Below are 12,500 nucleotides of genomic sequence, written 5' to 3'. Positions count from 1 at the left end.
TTAAATGATCATTAGAATAAAAGTTTGCCCAGACCAGGGATCGAACCAGGGACCTTTAGATCTTCAGTCTAACGCTCTCCCAACTGAGCTATCTAGGCTTCCTTAATCGGTGTATGATTATTCAACCATAATCTTGATGGACAATAGTTAAATGATCATTAAAATAAAAGTTTGCCCAGACCAGGGATCGAACCAGGGACCTTTAGATCTTCAGTCTAACGCTCTCCCAACTGAGCTATCTAGGCTTCCTTAATCAAAGTATGACTATTCACCCATAATCTTGATGGACAATAGTTAAATGATCGTTAGAATAAAAGTTTGCCCAGACCAGGGATCGAACCAGGGACCTTTAGATCTTCAGTCTAACGCTCTCCCAACTGAGCTATCTAGGCTTCGTTAATCAAGGTATGATTATTCAACCATAATCTTGATGGACAATAGTTAAATGATCATTAAAATGAAAGTTTGCCCAGACCAGGGATCGAACCAGGGACCTTTAGATCTTCAGTCTAACGCTCTCCCAACTGAGCTATCTAGGCTTCCTTAATCAAGGAATGATTATTCAACCATAATCTTGATGGACAATAGTTAAATGATCATTAGAATAAAAGTTTGCCCAGACCAGGGACCAAACCAGGGACCTTTAAATCTTCAGTCTAACGCTCTCCCAACTGAGCTATCTAGGCTTCCTTAATCAAAGTATGACTATTCACCCATAATCTTGATGGACAATAGTTAAATGATCGTTAGAATAAAAGTTTGCCCAGACCAGGGATCGAACCAGGGACCTTTAGATCTTCAGTCTAACGCTCTCCCAACTGAGCTATCTAGGCTTCCTTAATCAAAGTATGACTATTCACCCATAATCTTGATGGACAATAGTTAAATGATCGTTAGAATAAAAGTTTGCCCAGACCAGGGATCGAACAAAGGACCTTTAGATCTTCAGTCTAACGCTCTCCCAACTGAGCTATCTAGGCTTCCTTAATCAAGGAATGATTATTCAACCATAATCTTGGTGGACAATAGTTAAATGATCATTAGAATAAAAGTTTGCCCAGACCAGGGATCGAACCAGTGACCTTTAGATCTTCAGTCTAACGCTCTCCCAACTGAGCTATCTAGGCTTCCTTAATTGGTGTATGATTATTCAACCATAATCTTGATGGACAATAGTTAAATGATCGTTAGAATAAAAGTTTGCCCACACCAGGGATCGAACCAGGGACCTTTAGATCTTCAGTCTAACGCTCTCCCAACTGAGCTATCTAGGATTCCTTAATCGGTGTATGATTATTCAACCATAATCTTGATGGACAATAGTTAAATGATCATTAGAATAAAAGTTTGCCCAGACCAGGGATCGAACCAGGGACCTTTAGATCTTCAGTCTAACGCTCTCCCAACTGAGCTATCTAGGATTCCTTAATCAGTGTATGATTATTCAACCATAATCTTGATGGACAATAGTTAAATGATCGTTAGAATAAAAGTTTGCCCAGACCAGGGATCGAACCAGGGACCTTTAGATCTTCAGTCTAACGCTCTCCCAACTGAGCTATCTAGGCTTTCTTAATCAGTGTATGATTATTCAACCATAATCTTGATGGACAATAGTTAAATGATCATTAGAATAAAAGTTTGCCCAGACCAGGGATCGAACCAGGGACCTTTAGATCTTCAGTCTAACGCTCTCCCAACTGAGCTATCTATGCTTCCTTAATCAGTGTATGATTATTCAACCATAATCTTGATGGACAATAGTTAAATGATCATTAGAATAAAAGTTTGCCCAGACCAGGGATCGAACCAGGGACCTTTAGATCTTCAGTCTAACGCTCTCCCAACTGAGCTATCTAGGCTTCCTTAATCAGTGTATGATTATTCAACCATAATCTTGATGGACAATAGTTAAATGATCATTAGAATAAAAGTTTGCCCAGACCAGGGATCGAACCAGGGACCTTTAGATCTTCAGTCTAACGCTCTCCCAACTGAGCTATCTAGGCTTCCTTAATTGGTGTATGATTATTCAACCATAATCTTGATGGACAATAGTTAAATGATCATTAGAATAAAAGTTTGCCCAGACCAGGGATCGAACCAGGGACCTTTAGATCTTCAGTCTAACGCTCTCCCAACTGAGCTATCTAGGCTTCCTTAATCAGTGTATGATTATTCAACCATAATCTTGATGGACAATAGTTAAATGATCATTAGAATAAAAGTTTGCCCAGACCAGGGATCGAACCAGGGACCTTTAGATCTTCAGTCTAACGCTCTCCCAACTGAGCTATCTAGGCTTCCTTAATTGGTGTATGATTATTCAACCATAATCTTGATGGACAATAGTTAAATGATCATTAGAATAAAAGTTTGCCCAGACCAGGGATCGAACCAGGGACCTTTAGATCTTCAGCCTAACGCTCTCCCAACTGAGCTATCTAGGCTTCCTTAATCAAGGAATGATTATTCAACCATAATCTTGATGGACAATAGTTAAATGATCATTAGAATAAAAGTTTGCCCCAGACCAGGGACCAAACCAGGGACCTTTAAATCTTCAGTCTAACGCTCTCCCAACTGAGCTATCTAGGCTTCCTTAATCAAAGTATGACTATTCACCCATAATCTTGATGGACAATAGTTAAATGATCGTTAGAATAAAAGTTTGCCCAGACCAGGGATCGAACCAGGGACCTTTAGATCTTCAGTCTAACGCTCTCCCAACTGAGCTATCTAGGCTTCCTTAATCAAAGTATGACTATTCACCCATAATCTTGATGGACAATAGTTAAATGATCGTTAGAATAAAAGTTTGCCCAGACCAGGGATCGAACCAGGGACCTTTAGATCTTCAGTCTAACGCTCTCCCAACTGAGCTATCTAGGCTTCCTTAATCAAAGTATGACTATTCACCCATAATCTTGATGGACAATAGTTAAATGATCGTTAGAATAAAAGTTTGCCCAGACCAGGGATCGAACCAGGGACCTTTAGATCTTCAGTCTAACGCTCTCCCAACTGAGCTATCTAGGCTTCCTTAATCAAAGTATGACTATTCACCCATAATCTTGATGGACAATAGTTAAATGATCGTTAGAATAAAAGTTTGCCCAGACCAGGGATCGAACAAAGGACCTTTAGATCTTCAGTCTAACGCTCTCCCAACTGAGCTGTCTAGGCTTCCTTAATCAAGGTATGATTATTCAACCATAATCTTGGTGGACAATAGTTAAATGATCGTTAGAATAAAAGTTTGCCCAGACCAGGGATCGAACAAAGGACCTTTAGATCTTCAGTCTAACGCTCTCCCAACTGAGCTGTCTAGGCTTCCTTAATCAAGGAATGATTATTCAACCATAATCTTGGTGGACAATAGTTAAATGATCATTAGAATAAAAGTTTGCCCAGACCAGGGATCGAACCAGGGACCTTTAGATCTTCAGTCTAACGCTCTCCCAACTGAGCTATCTAGGCTTCCTTAATCAGTGTATGATTATTCAACCATAATCTTGTTGAACAATAGTTAAATGATCATTAGAATAAAAGTTTGCCCAGACCAGGGATCGAACCAGGGACCTTTAGATCTTCAGTCTAACGCTCTCCCAACTGAGCTATCTAGGCTTCCTTAATCAAAGTATGACTATTCACCCATAATCTTGATGGACAATAGTTAAATGATCGTTAGAATAAAAGTTTGCCCAGACCAGGGATCGAAACAGGGACCTTTAGATCTTCAGTCTAACGCTCTCCCAACTGAGCTATCTAGGCTTCCTTAATCAAAGTATGACTATTCACCCATAATCTTGATGGACAATAGTTTAATGATCATTAAAATAAAAGTCTGCCCAGACCAGGGATCGAACCAGGGACCTTTAGATCTTCAGTCTAACGCTCTCCCAACTGAGCTATCTAGGCTTCCTTAATCAAAGTATGACTATTCACCCATAATCTTGATGGACAATAGTTTAATGATCATTAAAATAAAAGTTTGCCCAGACCAGGGATCGAACCAGGGACCTTTAGATCTTCAGTCTAACGCTCTCCCAACTGAGCTATCTAGGCTCCCTTAATCAAAGTATGACTATTTACCCATAATCTTGATGGACAATAGTTTAATGATCATTAAAATAAAAGTTTGCCCAGACCAGGGATCGAACCAGGGACCTTTAGATCTTCAGTCTAACGCTCTCCCAACTGAGCTATCTAGGCTTCCTTAATCAAAGTATGACTATTCACCCATAATCTTGATGGACAATAGTTTAATGATCATTAAAATAAAAGCTTGCCCAGACCAGGGATCGAACCAGGGACCTTTAGATCTTCAGTCTAACGCTCTCCCAACTGAGTTATCTAGGCTTCTTTAATCGAGGTATGATTATTCACTCATAACCTTCTTAATGGACAATAGTTTAATGATCATTAAAATAAAAGTCTGCCCAGACCAGGGATCGAACCAGTGACCTTTAGATCTTCAGTCTAACGCTCTCCCAACTGAGCTATCTAGGCTTCCTTAATCAAAGTATGACTATTCACCCATAATCTTGATGGACAATAGTTTAATGATCATTAAAATAAAAGTTTGCCCAGACCAGGGATCGAACCAGGGACCTTTAGATCTTCAGTCTAACGCTCTCCCAACTGAGCTATCTAGGCTTCCTTAATCAAAGTATGACTATTCACCCATAATCTTGATGGACAATAGTTTAATGATCATTAAAATAAAAGTTTGCCCAGACGAGGGATCAAACCAGGGACCTTTAGATCTTCAGTCTAACGCTCTCCCCAACTGAGCTATCTAGGCTTCCTTAATCAAAGTATGACTATTCACCCATAATCTTGATGGACAATAGTTTAATGGTCATTAGAATAAAAGTTTGCCCAGACCAGGGATCGAACCAGGGACCTTTAGATCTTCAGTCTAACGCTCTCCCAACTGAGCTATCTAGGCTTCCTTAATCAAAGTATGACTATTCACCCATAATCTTGATGGACAATAGTTTAATGATCATTAAAATAAAAGTTTGCCCAGACGAGGGATCAAACCAGGGACCTTTAGATCTTCAGTCTAACGCTCTCCCAACTGAGCTATCTAGGCTTCCTTAATCAAAGTATGACTATTCACCCATAATCTTGATGGGCAATAGTTTAATGATCATTAAAATAAAAGTCTGCCCAGACCAGGGATCGAACCAGGGACCTTTAGATCTTCAGTCTAACACTCTCCCAACTGAGCTATCTAGGATTCCTTAATTAAGGTATGACTATTCACCCATAATTTTGATGGGCAATAGTTTAATGATCATTATAATAAAAGTCTGCCCAGACCAGGGATCGAACCAGGGACCTTTAGATCTTCAGTCTAACACTCTCCCAACTGAGCTATCTAGGATTCCTTAATTAAGGTATGACTATTCACCCATAATTTTGATGGGCAATAGTTTAATGGTCATTATAATAAAAGTCTGCCCAGACCAGGGATCAAACCAGGGACCTTTAGATTTTCAGTCTAACGCTCTCCCAACTGAGCTATCTAGGCTTCCTTAATCAAGGTATGACTATTTACCCATAACCTTGATGGACAATATTTTAATGGTCATTATAATGAAAGTTTGCCCAGACCAGGGATTGAACCAGGGACCTTTAGATCTTCAGTCTAACGCTCTCCCAACTGAGCTATCTAGGCTTCCTTAATCAAGGTATGACTATTCACCCCTAATCTTGATGGACAATAGTTTAATGGTCATTAGAATAAAAGTTTGCCCAGACCAGGGATTGAACCAGGGACCTTTAGATTTTCAGTCTAACGCTCTCCCAACTGAGCTATCTAGGCTTCCTTAATCAAGGTATGACTATTCACCCATAATCTTGATGGACGATAGTTTAATGGTCATTAGAATAAAAGTTTGCCCAGACCAGGGATCGAACCAGGGACCTTTAGATCTTCAGTCTAACGCTCTCCCAACTGAGCTATCTAGGCTTCCTTAATCAAAGTATGACTATTCACCCATAATTTTGATGGACAATAGTTTAATGATCATTAAAATAAAAGTCTGCCCAGACCAGGGATCGAACCAGGGACCTTTAGATCTTCAGTCTAACGCTCTCCCAACTGAGCTATCTAGGCTTCCTTAATCGAGGTATGACTATTCACCCATAATCTTGATGGACAATAGTTCAATGATCATTAAAATAAAGTTTGCCCAGACCAGGGATCGAACCAGGGACCTTTAGATCTTCAGTCTAACACTCTCCCAACTGAGCTATCTAGGCTTCCTTAATCAAGGTATGACTATTCACCCATAATCTTGATGGACAATAGTTTAATGATCATTAAAATAAAGTTTGCCCAGACCAGGGATCGAACCAGGGACCTTTAGATCTTCAGTCTAACGCTCTCCCAACTGAGCTATCTAGGCTTCCTTAATCAAGGTATGACTATTCACCCATAACCTTGATGGACAATAGTTTAATGGTCATTTTAATAAAAGTTTGCCCAGACCAGGGATCTTTAGATCTTCAGTCTAATGCTCTCCCAACTGAGCTATCTAGGCTTCCTTAATCAAGGAATGACTATTCACCCATAATTTTGATGGACAATAGTTTAATAGTCATTAAAATAAAAGTCTGCCCAGACCAGGGATCGAACCAGGGACCTTTAAGGGTACCTGACACTTGCACGCATTCGTGGCACGCACTGGCACGCATTGATGCACGAACTCGCGTGAACGAGCCGTGAAAATGTCGTGAACAGTGCGGGAACTCGCGTGCCAGAGCGTACCAATGCGTGCCCAGACCTTTGAAATGTTTAAAGTTTGTGGCACGCATTGGCACGCACTAAATGGCCGTGAAATAGTCGTGAACGATGCGCCAACTGGAGTGAACTGGAGTTAACTGTGCGGGAACTGGCGTGAACTGAAGTGAACGATGCGGGAAGTGGCGTGAACTTTATAATGAAGAGAAACAAAAAGGAAACGAAAAAATAAATGAAAAGGAAAGATAAATAAACCTAATAAATTTTTATATTTGCTGTTTTAATGTGAAAAAAAAATGATATCTTATTTCAAACTATTTCTATAACTTTATAATGAAGAGAAACAAAAAGGAAACGAAAAAATTAATGAAAAGGAAAGAAAAATAAACCTAATAAATTTTTATATTTGCTGTTTTAATGTGAAAAAAAAATTACATCTTATTTCAAACTATTTCTATAACTTTATAATGAAGAGAAACAAAAAGGAAACGAAAAAATTAATGAAAAGGAAAGAAAAATAAACCTATTAAATTTTTATATTTGCTGTTTGAATGTAAAAATAAAATGATGTCTTATTTCAAACTATTTCTATAACTTTATAATGAAGAAAAACAAAAAGGAAACGAAAAAATTAATGAAAAGGAAAGAAAAATATAAACCTAATAATTGTTTATATTTGCTGTTGAATGTAAAAATAAAATGATTTCTTATTTCATGCACACACTTATTTTCCTCTATTACCAATCAAGACCCAAAACTTTTGTTTTAAATAAAAATGAACTGAAAAATAAACCCAAGAAATTTTTAAGTTTGCTGTTTGAATGTAAAAATAAAATGATGTTTTATTTCATCAACATACTTATTCTTCTTTATTACCTTAAAATGAAGAGCAAAACAAATTTTTTCTGTTTGCTGTTTTAATGTAAAAATAAAATGATTTCTTATTTCAACACACTTTTTTCTCTATTACCTTAAACTCAACAGCCTAAAAACTTTTCATGTTTGCTGCTTTTAATGTTAAAATAAAATGCTTTCTTAATACTTGTACATATTTTATGTCTGCTATTTATATGTAAATCAAATGCTTTCTTATTGAAACAAAAATAAAGGGCAACAAAAAATACAAACGAAAAAGATACGTTTCTTCTCCTCAATGCAATGGTGTCTCTGACAGAAAGCATTGTTGTCTCTTCCGAAGCCAATCCAAGAATGTCCTCGCGTTGGAGAAGACCCGTTTTTATATGGAGTGGCCAATTCGTGAACTGGCGTGAACTGGCGTGAACGATGCGGAATGATGAACGAACTTGCGTGAACGTGTCGTTAACTTCTCGTGAACTACGCGTGCCAATTCGTGCCATCGCGTGAACGTCGTGTGAACAATGCGCGAACTGGAGTGAACTGGTCGTGAACAGTGCGGGAAAAACACCAGTGCGTGGCAAAAATGCGCGAAAGTGTCGGGTAGGCTTTAGATCTTCAGTCTAACGCTCTCCCAACTGAGCTATCTAGGCTTCCTTAATCAAGGTATGACTATTTACCCATAATCTTGATGGACAATAGTTTAATGATCATCAAAATAAAAGTCTGCCCAGACCAGAGATCGAACCAGGGACCTTTAGATCTTCAGTCTAACGCTCTCCCAACTGAGCTATCTAGGCTTCCTTAATCAAGGTATGACTATTCACCCATAATCTTGATGGACAATAGTTTAATGATCATTAAAATAAAAGTTTGCCCAAACCAGGGATCAAACCAGGAACCTTTAGATCTTCAGTCTAACGCTCTCCCAACTGAGCTATCTAGGCTTCCTTAATCGAGGTATGACTATTCCCCCATAATCTTGATGGACAATAGTTTAATGGTCATTATAATAAAAGTTTGCCCAGACCAGGGATTGAATCAGGGACCTTTAGATCTTCAGTCTAACGCTCTCCCAACTGAGCTATCTAGGCTTCCTTAATCAAGGTATGACTATTCACCCATAATCTTGATGGACAATAGTTTAATGGTCATTATAATAAAAGTTTGCCCAGACCAGGGATTGAATCAGGGACCTTTAGATCTTCAGTCTAACGCTCTCCCAACTGAGCTATCTAGGCTTCCTTAATCTAGGTATGACTATTCCCCCATAATCTTGATGGACAATATTTTAATGGTCATTATAATAAAAGTTTGCCCAGACTAGGGATCGAACCAGGGACCTTTAGATCTTCAGTCTAATGCTCTCCCAACTGAGCTATCTAGGCTTCTTTAATCAAGGTATGACTATTCACCCATAATCTTGATGGACAATAGTTTAATGATCATTAAAATAAAAGTTTGCCCAGACCAGGGATCGAACCAGGGACCTTTAGATCTTCAGTCTAACGCTCTCCCAACTGAGCTATCTAGGCTTCCTTAATCAAGGTATGACTATTCACCCATAATCTTGATGGACGATAGTTTAATGGTCATTATAATAAAAGTTTTCCCAGACTAGGGATCGAACCAGTGACCTTTAGATCTTCAGTCTAGCGCTCTCCCAACTGAGCTATCTAGGCTTCCTTAATCAAGGTATGACTATTCACCCATAATCTTGATGGACGATAGTTTAATGGTCATTATAATAAAACTTTGCCCAGACCAGGGATTGAACCAGGGACCTTTAGATCTTCAGTCTAACGCTCTCCCAACTGAGCTATCTAGGCTTCCTTAATCAAGGTATGACTATTCACCCATAATCTTGATGGACAATAGTTTAATGATCATTAAAGTAAAAGTCTGCCCAGACCAGGGATCGAACCAGGGACCTTTAGATCTTCGGTCTAACGCTCTCCCAACTGAGCTATCTAGGCTTCCTTAATCAAGGTATGACTATTCACCCATAATCTTGATGGACAATAGTTTAATGATCATTAAAGTAAAAGTCTGCCCAGACCAGGGATCGAACCAGGGACCTTTAGATCTTCAGTCTAACGCTCTCCCAACTGAGCTATCTAGGCTTCATTGATCAAGGTATGATTATTCACCCATAATCTTGATGGACAATAGTTAAATGGTCATTAAAATAACAGTTTGCCCAGACCAGGGATCGAATTAGGGACCTTTAGATCTTCAGTCTAACGCTCTCCCAACTGAGCTATCTCGGCTTCAATATTGGAGTCATAATTATATATCCATAATCTTCATGGTCATTGAAAAATTTGTCCAGGCCAGAAATCACGGACCTTTACTGTAGATCTTCAGTCTAATGCTCTCACATGGAATTTCTGAAACTGTCGTTTCCCTTATTCACGTATTTATGAAATAATACTGCATTAATTTTGTAGAATCCCTGAACGTAGATCAATTGTTATTGTCATTATAGCACTATAATTCAAAGCAGTTACCACATTACACACTCTTTTAGTACACATTATGAAACAGTCACCGCAATGGGATAGCCTGTTAAACAGTAACACGACTAATTCTTCTTTTGACAAGTGTGACTGCCATGAGACTTGGTATTTCAAGATCTTTCCACTTTATAAAACTTTCACCTCTTTGTAGCACAGTGCTCCTTGCCTTTGTTGCAGTCACAGCGGAATAGCCGTTGCCCGGCAGAACTTATAGACTTGGGAGCCTGACCGAAGTGAGATGGTACTTTGTGTGTTACCATCAGTGCCATTTAAGAGTACATGAGGATGAAGGTCAAACTAACTCCTGGAATATCTAATGCTCAGAATCCCAGATTTCACATCAATTCTGTACGAGTCCCGTTCATCTCAATCACCAAAAACTTCATGGATGTGTCTTGAGTCTACCCATAGTAACCACGGGAATGGAAACATCACCCACCTTTCAGTCGATGAAGGATTACTTGATCAACTTTCTGCCTGGGTTAATTGAGACTAGCCTGCTCCTTTAAGCTGACTGGTGATGCCTTGAAGACACTTTTTAAGGGTGGGTCGGTCGATACAAATTTCCCAGAGCTTACGCTCCTGATGCGAGCTCTTAGACTCACGGTCATAGTCCCCAAGAGTTCTTATGCAATCTCTCAACACAAAGAGCGTGATTACTGATGTCAACCATTTCTCTTTTAGTCAATTTTCTTATGAAATCAAATCAGTTTGTTCATTTCAATGGGTGCAATACTGGAGGAGGATGCAGTAGTCGTTGATAGAACATTCAATCTTGTGCAAAGCCGACTGGTCTCAGGAATGGTAGTGGCTAGGTGGCTGCATTGGCTGCAAGTGGTGGATGTGGGTTGGTGGGAAGTGAAAAAATAACTTTGGTGGGAGGAGATATAGGTGCTAGCTCGTTGATGGTAGGACGTAGTGGTGGTTTGATTGCCGGGACTGGTGGAAGGTTGGTAGCAGGTGAAAATGGCTTTTTGGAGGCAGGAGGTGGTGTTGGTGGCTCGTTGATGATAGGATGTGATAGTGGTTCATCTGTGACAGGAGGTAGTTGAATGATGTCATCAGAAACTGGCTCGGTGGTTGCTGATGAAGAGCCAGAAGGTTATCATCAGACAGAAGTATTTAGAGAATTTCAGATGGGAGGCTAGAAGATATCCAGCCACATTTATGATCCTCACCAAACATGGCTTTATAAGGGGTTTGACTGATACCAGCACTATGACTACAGTTCTGCTGGTGAAAGTATTTGATTCCAATTGTCCAGACCTGGCTGTTGTTGACACTCACCCAAGACACTATGGTTTTCACAAAACAACCATTATATAATTGTTCCACCAATAAAATCAATGTTCACTTAGAATTTTCTTAAACTTAAAAGTACTATTAAAATTATCAGCTTTATCTCCCCTGTATAAGTGCCTGACTACATGTATCAATATATATTTCTTTCCTGTTACGCTGAGTGGCCTACGTATGTCTGCTCAGGCTCTCCCCGTCCCTCGGGTATGGGCAGAGGGAGTAGTCATAGCCTGGTGAGAGGGGGTACCCCGTGTAGTTAGGAAAGGGGGAGGGAGTGGGAAGGGTTGAATCTGTGTGTCCATCTTCTAACTATTTAGCCGTCATTATTGACGGGTTGGGTTGCATACATTAGTATGAGTATATATACTGTAAATATATATTTATATATATATATATATATACATATATATATATATATATATATATATATATATATATATATATATATATATATATATATATATATATATATATATGCAGAAGAACCACAGGGAAAATGAAAATATGAAATATAAGATTAAGTCCAGACTAGTCCTCTGAAGAAGTATCACGAAACTAGTCAGGACTTAATCTTATATTTCATATTTTCATTTTCCCTGTGGTTCTTCTGCCTCTGAGCATCACGTTTCCCTGTGATTTTTACGCATATATATATATATATATATATATATATATATATATATATATATATATATGTATATGTATATATATATATATATATATATATATATATATATATATATATATATATATATATATATATATAGCAGGAGCTTTTACTCTGACAGTGATGAAACCTACATTTTCCAGAATGACTTAAAGTTATAAGATATAAGTATTTTCTAACCTAAAAGGTTTACCTAAACCCCATTCCAGCACAGGATTCTTCAGTCACTACACAACTGGAAACACGGGTTAACTCAAACCAAGTGCGAATAATGGAAACAACACGCCTGATTTTACATAAACAATTGTGTGCGTATGTTACACGCGAGAGAGAGAGAGAGAGAGAGAGAGAGAGAGAGAGAGAGAGAGAGAGAGAGAGAGAGAGAGAGAGAGAGAAGTAATGG

General features: G+C 38.7%; 1 protein-coding gene and 16 non-coding genes across 20 annotated transcripts in view; all 17 read right to left on the bottom strand.

Moving 5' to 3' along the window:
• LOC137615476 (A disintegrin and metalloproteinase with thrombospondin motifs 6-like) overlaps window positions 1-12,500 on the bottom strand; it is a 438,455-nt gene that overhangs the window by 155,302 nt on the left and 270,653 nt on the right. The window lies entirely within an intron of this gene.
• TRNAF-GAA (transfer RNA phenylalanine (anticodon GAA)) lies at window positions 26-98 on the bottom strand. Its single transcript has one exon. It is a non-coding gene; the product is annotated as a tRNA-Phe (tRNA).
• On the bottom strand, window positions 173-245 carry TRNAF-GAA (transfer RNA phenylalanine (anticodon GAA)). The gene has a single exon. It is a non-coding gene; the product is annotated as a tRNA-Phe (tRNA).
• On the bottom strand, window positions 320-392 carry TRNAF-GAA (transfer RNA phenylalanine (anticodon GAA)). Its single transcript has one exon. It is a non-coding gene; the product is annotated as a tRNA-Phe (tRNA).
• On the bottom strand, window positions 467-539 carry TRNAF-GAA (transfer RNA phenylalanine (anticodon GAA)). Its single transcript has one exon. It is a non-coding gene; the product is annotated as a tRNA-Phe (tRNA).
• TRNAF-GAA (transfer RNA phenylalanine (anticodon GAA)) lies at window positions 761-833 on the bottom strand. Its single transcript has one exon. It is a non-coding gene; the product is annotated as a tRNA-Phe (tRNA).
• Window positions 1,496-1,568, bottom strand: TRNAF-GAA (transfer RNA phenylalanine (anticodon GAA)). The gene has a single exon. It is a non-coding gene; the product is annotated as a tRNA-Phe (tRNA).
• Window positions 1,790-1,862, bottom strand: TRNAF-GAA (transfer RNA phenylalanine (anticodon GAA)). Its single transcript has one exon. It is a non-coding gene; the product is annotated as a tRNA-Phe (tRNA).
• On the bottom strand, window positions 1,937-2,009 carry TRNAF-GAA (transfer RNA phenylalanine (anticodon GAA)). The gene has a single exon. It is a non-coding gene; the product is annotated as a tRNA-Phe (tRNA).
• Window positions 2,084-2,156, bottom strand: TRNAF-GAA (transfer RNA phenylalanine (anticodon GAA)). The gene has a single exon. It is a non-coding gene; the product is annotated as a tRNA-Phe (tRNA).
• Window positions 2,231-2,303, bottom strand: TRNAF-GAA (transfer RNA phenylalanine (anticodon GAA)). The gene has a single exon. It is a non-coding gene; the product is annotated as a tRNA-Phe (tRNA).
• TRNAF-GAA (transfer RNA phenylalanine (anticodon GAA)) lies at window positions 2,673-2,745 on the bottom strand. Its single transcript has one exon. It is a non-coding gene; the product is annotated as a tRNA-Phe (tRNA).
• On the bottom strand, window positions 2,820-2,892 carry TRNAF-GAA (transfer RNA phenylalanine (anticodon GAA)). The gene has a single exon. It is a non-coding gene; the product is annotated as a tRNA-Phe (tRNA).
• On the bottom strand, window positions 2,967-3,039 carry TRNAF-GAA (transfer RNA phenylalanine (anticodon GAA)). Its single transcript has one exon. It is a non-coding gene; the product is annotated as a tRNA-Phe (tRNA).
• TRNAF-GAA (transfer RNA phenylalanine (anticodon GAA)) lies at window positions 3,408-3,480 on the bottom strand. Its single transcript has one exon. It is a non-coding gene; the product is annotated as a tRNA-Phe (tRNA).
• TRNAF-GAA (transfer RNA phenylalanine (anticodon GAA)) lies at window positions 3,555-3,627 on the bottom strand. The gene has a single exon. It is a non-coding gene; the product is annotated as a tRNA-Phe (tRNA).
• On the bottom strand, window positions 5,764-5,836 carry TRNAF-GAA (transfer RNA phenylalanine (anticodon GAA)). The gene has a single exon. It is a non-coding gene; the product is annotated as a tRNA-Phe (tRNA).

Source organism: Palaemon carinicauda, chromosome 21 (assembly GCF_036898095.1).
Source record: "Palaemon carinicauda isolate YSFRI2023 chromosome 21, ASM3689809v2, whole genome shotgun sequence".
Taxonomy (NCBI): Eukaryota; Metazoa; Arthropoda; class Malacostraca; order Decapoda; family Palaemonidae; genus Palaemon; species Palaemon carinicauda.
This window is presented reverse-complemented; position numbering and strand designations above follow the sequence as displayed.